This window comes from Adiantum capillus-veneris, chromosome 20 (genome assembly GCF_014529385.1).
Source record: "Adiantum capillus-veneris isolate H3 chromosome 20, ASM1452938v2, whole genome shotgun sequence".
In the NCBI taxonomy this organism is placed as follows: Eukaryota; Viridiplantae; Streptophyta; class Polypodiopsida; order Polypodiales; family Pteridaceae; genus Adiantum; species Adiantum capillus-veneris.
The window spans coordinates 150,450,008-150,464,475 of NC_140950.1; positions in this window are offsets into that span (position 1 = coordinate 150,450,008).

Below are 14,468 nucleotides of genomic sequence, written 5' to 3' on the forward strand. Positions count from 1 at the left end.
CAGAGGTAAGATACATCTTGAGGAACCTGTGATAAATATCTTAACCTCAAATAATTAGTTTAGGTACTTATTTTCATTAAAAGTAAATGATTTTGTGTATAAACCTGGAAAAATAAATTAGTAAATGAATTTATATAATTGTCCAAGAATTACCAGAGGTCAAAAATCACTCTTGAAGGTTGAAAAAATTACCTTAGCCTAAATACTTAGTATAACAAATTACTATGAGCTAATTTTGCCTAAATTAGTCCATAAATATAGAAGGGAAAAGTTATAAATCAATTAACCAAAAAATTCTTAAAGATAGAACATATCAAATTCCATCTAGGGTAAGTAATCCACTAGCAAATAGGTAATACTAACAGTACCTAGAAGGATACCTATTTATTCCAAAAATCCTTATTTCTGGGTAAAAAGGAAGGAAAGATATTATTCATTTAATCCTCTAATCGATTAAGTCCTTTTATAAAGGTTGCCAATATGGCTCCAAAGAGAACCAGAGGAAATCCTCTTACAGATGAAGAGGATATTAGCAACAAAAGAAATAAAGCCACTCATGACCATGAGACTGGGCCTAGTCATACGTCTACGTAGGAAAGTCTGCAGACACCAGCGCAGAAGCACATGGCCGACCAGTCATAGGTGGGTTTCCCATTATTCGATTAAGTCTTTAAATAGTTTCAGTTCTTTTATAAGCTAACATTGCATACATAAGGAGTGATTGAGAATCAGAAAAGGAATAATTGACCAAAAACGGAAGGTAACTTCCAACGTGCATTTGTTTATAATGTAGGAAAGAATTGTTTGGGTTAAAATTGGTTGAATTAGGAAAGATATGATTGATCATCCTTAAGACAGCTTGTCTCCAGACACCTCCGACTCCTTGGTATAAATTGATGATAATGATGGCTTTACAGCCACGGATAAGTCGGTTACCCCCATGAACGATGAGTTTCTACTCCGTATCATGTTTTGATGTTCCTACATAAGTTAAGATACCGTTTTTATCCTAGGGGAGCCGCCCAGTTGTATGGGTACCTAGTTTGGTGTATGGGCACCCGGAACCTTGGGTGGGGGTTTATCCACTCCGGATTATGAATAAGGAATGGGTGCCGGTTTTTTTCACCCTTAGGTGGTCTTGAGACAAGAAGAGTACTGGTCACGGTTATTATGGACAATGTTTTGATTGATTGTACCCTGTCTTAAGTTTAAAGATGTCTATTTGCTAAAAGAATGTTTTCAATACTGTTTTCAAGGGTTGTTTTAATGAAATCCTGTTATGAAGGATAAAAGGAGTCATTATTTTAATTGTGATAAGAACGTGGTAGTAATTAAATAACAAAAGAATCATGTGTGAGTGCGGGGTGGTAAGTGGGGATTGACGAAGGTTGTCAATCATGGACGGGTGGAGCTGATTAGTCAGGTAACTATCCATCCCTATGCACTAAAAATGTTTAGAAAACATCTTCACTTGGAAGAGGAGTCCACCAGCAGCTGTGCCCTCACATATGTTAGGGCGACCTTAGCAGAATTTGTGGAAGTTATAGGACCGAAATAGTTTTTTGGAATTTTAATACGTTGTCCCGTTTTCGCTGTGAGACAGGACTATGTCTTCTTCTAAGGCTATAGACCCAAGCCATTGTCAATGGTAAATGTCTATTCCTTGGATTATTCTTATTTAGAGATGCTAATTTTTATCAGACCTAGAGATTTGTCAAGGATGCCATCCTGATCTTGGTATTGGCAGGTTGGGGATGTCACATGCACAAAGAAGTCTATGATGTAGCTGCAAAGTCAGAGACAAAAGAGGTTAACCGTAGGTTGGGGCTTAGGAATTTCTACGAACAAGATCCATGTGGAGTGGATTTTCAAAAGGCTTATGAGCTTCTATCCACCATCAAAGAAGATGGAACCGCATAGATATCCGACACCCAAGGGAACAAGTTCAAAGTAGTGATCACAAAAGAGATAGTGGTAGAGGTCCTCAGACTGCCCACAAAAGGAATGACCATGCGAGCAAGAGACAGAAAAACTGTAGGCACATTTACCAAAGAGACAGCCACGGCTACATTATCCGATCTTATCCACAAATAGGTGGAAGAGCCAGCCCGTTTGTACCACCAACACTTTCATTTTCTGGCAAAAAGGCCACCAAGTTACACTACACCAAATCATGTCGTGGCCACCACATTCACTCAGGTTCTCAAGTTGACAACAAGGCAGCCAGTGGACCACGTGCAGTATGTCTTGATAACCTTGAAGGGCACCAAGAAGGAAGGAAAAATCACGTACTTGGGTGCGCGAGAGGTCTTGACTAGAATAGCATATCATGCCATCGGCATGGCCGACAACCTACTGCCTATCCGTGATTAGAACACATGGATATTGGCATCACAACCCTCTCCAAGAGCTACAAGGTCAGGTAAAGGATCATATAAATCTGATAAAGAGTCGGCTGACAGCTGGCCGGAACGGCGCAGCAGCGAAAGCTCTAACAACGAAGAAAAGTGAGCTCGGAGAGAAGAGATGAAAAGAAAAGTTGTGCCTGCACACCAAGAAGAGCCAGCTCAAAAACAAGCGCGCTTTGAAAGAGAGAAACAGGCATACCAGCGTAGTAGGCAAGCACAAGGGAAGGACCCCAAAAAATGGGTACCTGTAGGACTTAAAAGCCCTCAAACAAAGCATCATACAAGAAAAGAGATGGATGATCCAACAGAGCATTTAGAAATAATGTACCAAGAGGCTGAAGCTCTAAAGCCGAAGGAGGTAGAAGAAGCTGCAAAGAAAGCCAAGGAAGCAGAAGACCAAAGGCAAGCCGAGGAAATGGCTAGACAAGAACAAAGTCATGGATCTCCCCGACCCACCTCACCGCATACAGAACAACACAACCATCCCATGCCTAGCCCACCACCATCACCTGTAGGCAAAGACACCAATGAAGAAGCAGAGCCTACGAAAGAGAAAGATTCTGAGTCCACCCAACAAACAAAATCTGCACAAGAGACTGACCACCCCGACGGACAAAAAGAAAAAGAAGCCGAGTCGGAATAGGAGAAGGCAGTAGAAGATACTCAAAAGCCAGAAGAGAAAAAGGCAAGTGGATCTAAACAAGAGACTGATAAAGAAGCAGATGCGGGAAAAGAGTCTACCACTGCACATGAGATAGAACTTGAGCCAGAGAAGGAAGAAAGGCTGGCACTTGAAGAGACAGCAAGGGTTGAGACAACACCCTGTAATTCTACTCAACAAGAAACTGCCAAGGCATCAAAGCCTAAGGATGGCCAAGAAGAAGACCGACCATCTACCTCCACACAAGAACCACCAGCAGTTATGACATAGCAAGAAGCAACACATGAGGCTGCAGGCACATCTCAGCTGGCACGACAGGAGGAGTGGTAGTCAAACAACGAGGTAATAGTCCAAGTCAATGAATATGCACGTAACATGCAGAAAATGACGGAGAGACTCCGCTTACCAGCACTAAACCATAGCACCAAGGCCAAAGAACTTGAGATGGTGATCGATGCTCTCCAAGGAGAGCTAGAAGACAGGATGACTTTCATCATTGATCTCCAAAGGCACGTGCAAGAGATGAAGGCAGAGGCGGAAGAGTATGAGCTAGCCAGAGATAGGCAACAAAAAGAAATGAGGAGTTAGGTGATCTACTCACCAAATTATTAGATGCCTGCAAAGCAAAAGACGAGCATTTGACAGAAGTTACGAATGAACTTCTTACGACCTCTCTGTCAGCTCAAAAAACTCAGGTGCAATTAGATGTTGCCAATGCTTATGTACAGTATTCTGAACAGAGGATCAATGATCGGGCCATTTTATTACGGAAAATCAGAGAAAACCCAGTCGTGGCCTTGATCAAAGGAACTGATGAAGTGTACAAGGCACTTTAAAAGAAAAACAAAGACTTAGAATTGGAATTAAAACTAGAAAAATCAGAGTGTAGGGACCTGGCATTGATGCGGGTTCAAAGAGAGGAGGAGCTTCTAAAGGAGATAGCAGAACTCAAGCGTATTAATCAACTCCTCAAAGATGGAAAACCAGACACGCAGGAAGAGGCAGGCGCTTCAGAGCCACCACAGATAGACATACCCTCGGTCTCTTTTGCTGAGTTTGAGAGAAAATCAACATCAGAGCCGAGTGGTAATGAAGATTTTCATATTAACATCACGGATGAAGACACAGTGCCAATGGTCCAGCTGTGAAAATCTGAAGAAGACGCACTGAAGACGAAGATCACCGTAGAGGTGGATGAGCAGTGGAAAGCCACTATGGATTGGGAGTTGAGAGTTTTACACTCTGTCAACGTCACTCAACTCACTCTCAATCAGATCAACGCTCAATGGCACCAACAATCCCTGTCGTACCCTCTATAAAAGTAGAACTATTACACGTGAAAGAAAGGTTGTACAAGGATATGCAAGAAGATGGCGCAGATAAAGACCACCCAAAGTGGAGGTTAAGCTGGCTGAACAAGAATCCGAGATACCTGATTTTGTTCACAAGAGAACTTGCAGGCCTTCAAAGAGATCCAACCTTCTATCCTGTACCCAGAGTAAGGACATGGCAAGCGTATGAAGCACTGCAAAAGAAGAGGCCAACTTGGCTTAACTTCCCTAGGCTGCCACCTCCAGAGAGAGGACAAGCGACAGAAGAATACATGGTGAAAACCCTAATGGCTGCGATGTCTTTCTTCAAGAGTCTGCCAAATCTCTCCTGTGAAATGTTATATAAGATCTGCAGGATGTTACTCACATGTATACAAGTTTTTAATGAGCCTGAGCAAACAGGAGCCCCGTGTCTATCATTCGTGGAAGGAAACAAAGGCTTATGCTACGATCTGAGTGGGCAACCTTCAGAAGAGGTCCTTTACGGATTCTATGTCAGATGCATGTTCTTGCCATCAAATAATATGCTGTCCTTTTAAGAAGCTTTCTACATTGGATTCTTCACCTGGCAAACGAAGATATTTGCACCCATGATGAGCAACCTAACATCCAGGTTTGTAGGCTACTCAACGGTGGAGCTGAAGAATCAAGTAACAATGCAGTTTCTACAAGTGCCTGACAAAGAACAAAGAATCAGATACCAGAAGGCACTGGACGTGCTTAAAGACCACCTCGCCAGCCGTCAACCCGAAGACTATTTCAGCCCATAAAGCTGTGTCAAGGGACGACACATTTGAGGAGGGGGGAAATGTTAGCAACAAGCTAACACGGACACCATTTTTCGGAGTTCTCTTTGTAAAACATTTATTATTTTGATAAATTGGGAATATTGTAACTCCTATTGTCTCGGATAAACTTTGTAATTAATGAGCTGGGGCTACAAGCTTCAAAATTGTATCAGTTAGTCATTTCCTAGCTTTGGTAGAACTCCTAGATTATTAGTTTTGACCACCCAAAAACCTTGGCTAAAATATAAAAGCCAATTTTTGTAAGTTTTTTATAAGTATTGGTGCTCACTCCTCTCCTTCTTGCGCTTCCTACTCCCTCCCCGATTGTCACATTGTAGTCGCGTTTGTTGCATTACAACCACATGTAAGATCTCTACGCATTGACGTAAGCCATTGACATTATTTTTTAGCTTTTGGCATCGCATCATAACTAGGAATTCATACTTTTAAATTAAAAACTAAGCATAGGCGGGGTATTGGGGCATCATTGCTAAGAATTTAGATGCATTCTTGGTCGTAAACGACTAGGTCAAAAATCCACTGCTGTTAATAATCACGATTTTGGAACTTGACCTAAAGTGGGGTTTGAGGCCATAAGCATGTGTGCTTAGGTTTTATAAACTTGTCCTAGAAGTTTTGTTACGTTTGGATGTCATTTGATGCTGTAATGGATGTGATTTGCTTGTCGATGAGTGATTGCCTTTTGGTGATTTCAGTCACTTGAGTGTAGTTTGAGTTAAATGCGAATTGTTAGTTGTTTTACGAGATATTGACAACCTCTTGTAGCCTCTATGCACTAGTCGAATCATCTTCATCCCATGGTTTGACAAATTAATCGTGGTTCTTGCTAATACTGCAATAAGATAGGATGGTGAGGTTAGACATGCGTCCCACACACACACACACACACACAGAAAGAGAGAGAGAGAGAGAGAGAGAGAGAAAGTGAGACCGATACAGAGTGAGAGAGAAAAAAAAACTTATTTGATGTCCTATGGCATACATATACGTAATATCGGTCTGTCGATTGTTCTTCGTGCATCGTGGAGCATATAAGGGGTAGCAAAACACACACACACACACAAAGATTTTATTATCGTCCGCGGAGGTCAAATATGACCTATGGGACCAAGTTACATGTGATGTAGTATCATGTGTATGGCTGATGAGTGACTCTCGATGCTCCAAAATTGTGGTGATGAGAGTCGCAATGGAGAGCCCACACTTTGGCTAGGAGAGGAAAGTGCGTAGGTCTAAGTTATGGTTGAAAATGTGAGAGAAGTAAGTTCGGATGTGACCAAAATCTGATCACTTTAGTAGTGTGTGGTACTCAGACTCTCGAACTTGCAATGAGCATAATGTGCATAATCAATTTGACTCTTCTCCACTGCCCCAATTCCCTGTCTTGCATCGAAGGAAATGGGAGCTAAGCCGAATGGCTACGATAGTGTGTATCATTGACAAGGGGATAGGTTCAAGCATGTAAGTGTGAGTACAGTTTCTTCTTTCAGTGAAGCAAATGGTTTTGTAGTTGGGGGCAATATGGGTGGTGTAATGTATGAAGGGTGCCCCACCGGATTTCTCTGAAGCTGTAATACATTGGCGTTGTAGAAAAGATTCATTCACTTGGGAGTCAATTGAAGCATCATGTAGCAAGTGTAATGCATCCCATCTCCCAAACCACTTCTTTATGTCTTGCATCCATCCCGTGCTCAAGATCTTGCTTTTATGCGTCTTTTGAACTTTTTTGCTTGCTTTCGATGCAATTGTAGAAAGTCAATGTGAGGGGTTTCGACGCATCTTTATCATGTACTCCACAACACTTTCCATGCCCATAACCTCAATTGGAAGACATCCCGACTCAAGAAGTAGGAGCATATATGGTGTTTGTGTCTTCACTTGGAGAAAGTTTGTAAGAGAACGCTTTTGGACATTCTCAAACTCTTTCCAAGTAGACTTTGAGATGCTCCCGCCCCACACTTCAACTCCATAAAGAAGAACCGTTGTCACCAATGCATCAAAAAGATACTTCTTGAGAACCCAACACTTGATGTTTCCCGCATTACACATGTTCTCAAATGCATAATATGCTCTCTTTTCTGCTTCCAAACGATGCATAACACATTCATGCCACTTGTGATTGGACGGAACCTCAAGGCCAAGGTACTTAAAGCTCTCAACAACTTCAAGTGTCTCCTTGTTGTACACAATGCATGGCTTCTCCTTATGGTTGGTTTTCACAAGCATAACCTTTGTTTTGGATTCATTTACAATCAGCCCACTATGCAAGCAAAAGTTCTCATGGACAGCCATAAGCTTTTGTGCATCTTGTAAAGTGTGTGCTAGAAGCACTACATCATCCGCATACAGCAAAAGCATGATTACCATTTGATCCAATTGATTGATGCATAGATCAAAGAGAGTTGGTGACAATGGACATCCTTGTTAAACCCCAATATTGCTTACAATTGTTTTTGAAATTTCTCTTCCCATGTGCAATTGACAAATCACCTTCTCATAGATTCGAGAAACCGCAAGCATAAACTCACATGGCGCTTAGAGTTCTTCCATCCTTCTCCACAAATTGTTATGTGGAAGCATATCAAAGGCTTTCTTAAAGTCCACAAAACAACAATACATCGCTTACCTTTCAACCGACTTTCCTCCATGAGAACACGAAGAGTGACAAGATGATCAATGGTGCTATGGCATCAACAAAAACCCGCTTGTCCCTTTGCACGCTTGTCATTATCTTCAGTCCAATCACTCAATTTCATCTCCATTATGCATCCAAATAACTTTTCCATAAGAGACCCAATCATTATAGTCCAGTAGTTGTTTACATTCTTTACATCCCCTCTTTTATGAAAAGGCTTAACCCAATTAGTACGCCAATCATAAGGCATACCATGTTGAAGTGCAAGGTTGAACATATCAGACATCAACTCATGGGTAAAATATCCCGTCCATTTGATCATCTCCGGCTTGATACATTGAAGATCTCTCGCTTTGCGAGTGGCCAACTTTTCAAGCCCACCGCATACATCCTCAATAGTAAAAAAAGAGGGCATGGATGGGAGTGAACCATAAAATGGAAATTTTTCAGCATTTGCTTGCTCATATAATTGCCTACAATGTGTGTACATATCCACAAGACTTAAGTTACATAACCTCCTCTTTGGCCACACACTCGATTCTAGCATCATTGAGCTCTTCCTCCTCAACCGGCCCTTCAAGGCTGATCAGCACCATCTTCTCTTTAGCTTCAATCACCTGCTCTTTAAGAACCTGTTCTACCATTTCATCATGCTCCACCAAGGAAGAGAAAAACTCGTTCTCTATTGCATCATCCTTGTCGTCCTCCATAGGTACGGCTGCTCTATCGCTCCTGGAAAAATTATACACCTGTTGCACCACCATGGCACATTCAACCGCCACTTTCATCAGCATGGCCATTAGCATGGAACCACAAACCAGTTTTACCTACATATCATCATTTGTAGGCCTAGACCACTCCACTTGGTCTTCATCATGCACATCAGCTTGCTCTGTTCCTTACTCTTCTTGCACATGGGCTACTACCATATCATCAAACATATAATAAGGTAGCTTTACCTTTACGAGCTTAGTTTTGTCAGACTCCGTCTCCTCTCCATAGAATGTGTACTCATCCACTGTATCCTCCTCACTTGTCTCCCAGCTACTCGAGCTTGTATCATCCTCATTAGGAGAACATATACCGACTCCGTATCAGCATCTTCATCCGCTTTTTGCTCTGCAAAATCTTGACCATCCTTATGACTTTGCTCACTTTCTTCACCTTCTTTTGAACCATCGATATCTACAACTTGATTGCATTATGTTACCTTTTCATGCAAACTTTCCACTAGAACAGGCTTTACCTCTTCAATCTACACTAGAACCTCCACATCTGCTATCGCTTTTGCACCTTTGTTCACCTCGACATGGAGCTTATCCGCATTGACAAGATCGTCCACCCTCGGCACATGCACATCACAAACTGGAACCTCCAAGGAACATAACCAACCATAGGCTTTACCTCAACAGGAACTGCACCTCAAACAACCGCCTTTCGACGGACTAAAGAACACTTCACAACCGCTTTACCTTTTTGCTCTTCATCTTGGCGAGATAGACCATGTCTTCATATGTGCCAGCACCATATCCTCAACCTTTTCTCTAATCCTTGGATGCAAGTTCTTTAGCAGCTTCAACAGCTTTAAGTATTGGTTTCTTTTTACCCCAATAGCAAACTCTAGCTGCTTCGAACAAGCTTCAAACTGCTCAGAAAAAACAGAGAAATCCTTACTCACATCCTAACGTACCGCGTTCAACTTTGCACCAGCTTCCTCCAGCGTAACCACCTCTCAAAACCGCTCCAAAAATTGACTTTGCAACCTCTGCCATGATCCTCGATCACTGCTCTTTAAACCATCAAACCACACCTTGGCTCATCCTTGCATCAACAACGGCACCATCTGCAGCTTTTTCACATTTGTCAGCATATGCATAGAGAACAGCCATAACTCAAAATCTACTAACCAATCCTCGGGATCTTCAATGCCCCTAAATATGGGGCCAAAACTTGGCTCCACCATCTCTACCAGCTTCAAACTCAACCATCAAACACTTCGACCATCAGCCAGCTGCTTTGTCAACGGCTAAACACAATTGTTTCTAACCTCAAACCAGAGCATTATGTAGCTCCTCAGTGGGGGCACCAGAAGATGGAGACGGGGAAAGGGGAACACACCCAACACACAACACAGTGCCTCAGTATAGCCCAGAGTATACACAGCGCCCCAATCCACTAGAGTTCACCTTCAAAACGTGACACTACCCGCAAGCAAACCACCACTTGCACCGCAACCATATGCACACACGCCTTGCAATGCACCAAATAGACCCAATCACTCCGCTCTGCTCAATTCACAGCCTCCCACATGCACACAGCCACTCTCCACCTCTCTTTGCATGATCAACCTCGGGGGGGGGGGGGGGGGGGGGGGGGGGCACACACACTGACACATGCCCGAAAACACACGCACACAAGTAGAGAAGAGAGGAGGGAAGGGGGAATGACGCCAAGAGACAGCAATGAATGGTATTCTTGCATATACAACCATGTACAATCTGCACCATGCCGGCACAACCTTCGGCAAAAAACAATGGCCCAAAAGCCCTCTGGCCCAAAATCTCAAATGGAAAAAAGCCCCAATGGCTCCCCAATAATACTTAAGAAAAAAGCCCCTAAAAATTCATGTGTACATCCTGTTATAGGGGTGTCTAAAGCTAAAAAAAGAAAAATGAGAGCTCCTTTAGCTCATGCAGTCCTCTTTCAGCTCCATTTAGAATCCTTCTTGCATTGCTAGCACTTGGCATACCTCATTTTTGGCAACAATTGCATGGTGCACATGTGTTGGTCCTTTATCCGCCCGGCTCGACCGCCCACTCACTTTTTGAATTGGCCTTTGGGAATGCCTTTGAACACTCTCTCTCTTGCTCCACTGCCCTTTGTGGTGGGATAAGCCCCTTGGGCCGCCTTGGAACTTCCCTCTCTCTCTCTCTCTCTCTCTCTCTCTCTCTCACTCTCTCTCTCTCTCTCTTCTTTCTGTTGCTTTCCGCGAGACCCCTCCATACCCAAGCACTAGAGATATCACTAGTGGGGTGGGGTGGGGGGGGGGGGTTACCCTTTGCCTTCAAAACTTTAGGCCCCAACGGGTGTGGGAAACAAGCCCTTGTGGGTGCCGTGACATGTTAGCCGTTCCCTCCACCGGTTGTCGACCGTGGCCGCCCCAGCCTCTTCCTTCCAAAACCGTCGTGCTGCCACCCCTGTAGGGCCACGCGCCACCGCCACAGTGCCCAATGGGCTCGCCATATCCTCAAGCCAAGGGAGCTCTCATTCGCCTTCACATAACACAAAGGGCTCACGCCCCTGGCCTTTCTACAATGCGGATCCAAGGCCCAACTACGCATATGGGGTATGCGTTTGCCACGTGTTGGCCTGTGATAAGGCCACCCCCCAAGATTTATTTTTTTTAAAAAAAACTTCACTTGATGAAAAACTCCACACAAAGCTTTTTTGGCCCTCCTTCCTCATGCTCCCCTGTATTGCTCTAATGTCGGATCGCCAAGCCGCAAAACCCGGCTGAAATTTCATTATGCTGACTTGAAAGTGCCCGGTCCTTGTTGCCCTGTCCTTGTTGTAATATTTTAATGTGTTACGGGCTTAATGGGAGTTCCAAGTTGTAAAGAGTAGCTCACTTAATGTGACTAGGTTGCAGATTCAGTAAGTGGTGAGCCCTAAAGACCTTGGGCGGCCGAACATTGCATATTTTTAATCTAGGTATATAAGGTAGTGTGTAAAGGAAGTTAGGGTTCTCAAGTCATTTGTTGAGAGCACTCTTTGGTGAGAGCTCTTGAGGTGTGTGGCTATGGAGTCCTTGAGCTTCTCCTTGCTCATGAGACTTGATTAACACTAATCAATGATTCATTCTCTCTCACTATGCCTCTCTCTTACTTCTTATGATTGCCTATGATGCTTAGATTAACTAGATCTTAACTAATTAGTGTTTAATCCCTCTCTAATCTTGTGTGATTGCCCTCTTTTTCTTGTGTGTGCATGTAGGTTTGATTGGAGTGTGGTGCTCAATAGATCTATGTGTGTGTGGTTTCCATTAGTGTGTTGCATGATAGGATTAGTGTTGTGTGCGTCTTGCAATTGTAGTGTGTGTGATTGGCTTGATTAGAGGTGAAGAGAAGTGGATATGGAGATTGCCCTTCATTGCGGCTTTTCTCCTCCATAGGCCGAGAAGCTCACCTCATAGAGTTAACCATTTGTGTTGCCACGATTAGTTCACTAACCGTGTGAGTGTTTCCATGCCCTAGCCGGGTAGCTCATCCCTCCAGATTGATAATTTTGTTGGTCATTGGATCTATTGCAATGATGGGACCCCTAACATTTGGCGTTGTTGCCGGGGACAATGGCCTACGCTAGTGTATTTGTGGCATAAACGAATGCGTTCCCTCACTAATTTCACTTGTGTGTTTATGTTTTTGTGGATTTTGAATGTGTGTGCATGACGCATTGTGTTCATAATTTCCTAATGTGTGACCATATCTTGCCAATTGTGTGTTTACACACACTAATTTCTCACTAACCTTTGCTAATTTGACTATATTTTGCGAACTTACTGATATGCTATGAAGGATTGGAGTAATCGACCATCCAATTGATCTTCAATGGAAAGGTAATTAAGGTGGTATTCTCAACCTCTTTAGAATCTAGAGATGTGTAGAATTATGTAGACATCCCACCATGATGCAATGTAATGCTATGCTATGTTGATGCAATGCAATGTCGATGTTGTGGATTGAAAATTTTGCGATTTTTCGTTTTCACGTCGTCGTAATGCCGAATTTTTAAAGAATTGGCGGCGCATGAATTTGATAAGTTTCAATTACTAATTGATGAATGTGTGTTGCTAATTGGGTGCTTAATTGAGTTGATTGCATGCTTGGATGGTCAATTTTAGGTGTGTGTGCACTAAAATCAAGTGTGTGTGCACTCTAATTGAGTGTGTGAATGCTAATTTTAGGTGTGTGTGCACTAATTTGCCTATGTTTGAGCACCTAGAAATCAATGTGTGCATTATGATTTTTGAATTATGATGATTGAGGTGTGTTGTGCACATGTCCGACTATTGATTTGTGAAGTCATATTGCAAATTCGACAAATTTCACCCTTTTGTGTGCGCACCTAAAGATTGGCAAAAACTGCCAATTGTTTAGTGTGTGCGCGCCTAAAAAAGTGTTAAATTTTCATAATTGATTCATATTTTGATTACAAAATTGATGTGTGCAATGATGAAATGCTGCGTTTTTGTGCTCAAAACAGGGATTTACACACTCTAATTGCGTCAATTTTTGACCTATTTCTGTCGATAATGTTGTCGGTTTAATTGCCTACTCTTGATTTTATTGATAAAACTGTTGGCAATTGAAATGATGTGATTTTGGCAATTTTAATTGGCTGCACTATTCTCCTATGTGTGGAGAATTTTTAGAAATAATTTGCAAATTTTTGGTAAATTTCTGGTAATTTTTGAAGAATTCCATAAAAATTTGATTTTGCGATCTTCACGAGCTATTTCGTGTGTGCGTATTTACGAAATCATTTTGTTCGCATTCGTGCCCTCCGAGGTCGAGTTTTGAGCGTTTTGCTATTTTCGGGGGTCGGGTTGATGTTTGTGTCGTAAATCGCTTTTTCGATAAAATTTGCTATTTTCAGTGTGCTTCTGCGAATCGAAAATGCTCGATTGTGAATGACGATGATTTTCTAAGATTCCTAGAATTTTTTGGATTTTTCTGGAAAATTTTGGGATTTTCTGGCGATTCTGGAGTTTTCGGCTAATTTCGGACTAAAATTGGCTTTTTCGGGCATTAAAAATTTTAAAAATTAAAAAAAGTTTCTTCGACGAGCATCGGTCGGTGGATCTCGTGTGCCTTGCGGCGCATGAAATTCTCTGCCAAACCCTAAAATCCCGGTTAGATTTTGAGCTTGCCTTGAAGAAAACCGAAACAATTCTCACGGGTTATTGTGTAATTACCGGCAAAAGCTTTAAAATTTGACCTAAAAACCGGGAGAATTTCAAGCTTGACCTTATTTTCTTCGGTTAGAAAAAAATTTATTTATCACTAAACCCCTGTATCTCTCTCTTACTTCTCTCCTCCCTCTTTTTCTCTCTCTCTCCATCCGCACCCTCTCCCACGCGAGAACCCTCCCCCTCTTACTCTTTCTCTCACTCTCTCTCTCTTCTCCCTCTAACTCCCACTCTCTTGCGCGTGCACCTCCCACACCCTCTCTCTCATTTAGTCGGCTCCAGCTGCCACGTCATTGCCTGCATCACCGGTCTGATGGCCAGTCGCCAGTCTGCCCTGCACACCCTCGCGATATTAGCGCCTGCTGCAAGTGGTCGAAAGTCCACGCCCGCTGCCGCCTGCGCGTCTCTCATTCCGCGCGTGCGCGGCAGGCGACTGCTGGCTTCAGTCCACAATCAACGCGCACAGCTAGGATCAACCTGCTAGGTAAGAGTCAAGACAAATTTATTTTAATTTAATTTCAAATTCCAAAATCATTAAAAAAACGCCCAAAAAAAAGAAAAACTCAATAAAATCCAATAAAAAAACAAACAAATAAAAATTCACCCAAAAGAGAATAAAATTCTAAAAAAATCACCCAAAAAAAAAAAATTTAAAA